The sequence below is a fragment of the Ciona intestinalis genome, unplaced genomic scaffold (assembly GCF_000224145.3).
Source record: "Ciona intestinalis unplaced genomic scaffold, KH HT000771.1, whole genome shotgun sequence".
Classification (NCBI taxonomy): Eukaryota; Metazoa; Chordata; class Ascidiacea; order Phlebobranchia; family Cionidae; genus Ciona; species Ciona intestinalis.
The window spans coordinates 1-694 of NW_004191092.1; positions in this window are offsets into that span (position 1 = coordinate 1).

Here is a 694-nt window from a genome sequence, read left to right on the forward strand (position 1 = left end):
ATTTTACGACCAGCGGTTTTATAATCATATGTGCAATCATGTGCTTCTGCATATCTGTGACTGGCACAGAAATTGTTTCCACATCTAAGAAAAAAGTTGGTTCCATTGGTTTATTACATACCAATATGCAAGGGAATATTGAAATCTAATATTAGTTGCTACTACTACGCCCACAGCTACCAATACTTAGCAAACAGTTAAATAAAACATGTTATAAATAAAGCATTACATAAAGCAATTTTAAGTTTCTGCCAATTTATTTGGCTGGCTTGAGTGCCAACTCCAGACTGGATAAATCCGGTTAAAAGCAGTAAAAATTACCTGCACGTATAACTGGTTGCTAAACCGGTGCGCTTTCCACACAAAAAGCACCTTTTCTTCTTGCTAGTATGTTTTACAGGGGGTAGTATTGATGGTGGTCGCACAGCAGTGGGGGAAGTGCATGAAGGGGCAAGTCGCATGTAAGCACTACCATGTGGAGACTAAAAAGTATTGAAAATTGAAGAGATACATTACAATGTGTTGGTATGACATTGGTAAGCTTACACCAAACATCATTTACCTTCATAGGTTGACGTTTGTCTGTGTAATGTATATTGGAACTGGGTAACCTATGGCCACTCTGTCCGCTGCTGCCTGTGGTGAGAATCATATGGCTTGTGATGTATTTCCATTTAATTTTACAAATTAGTTC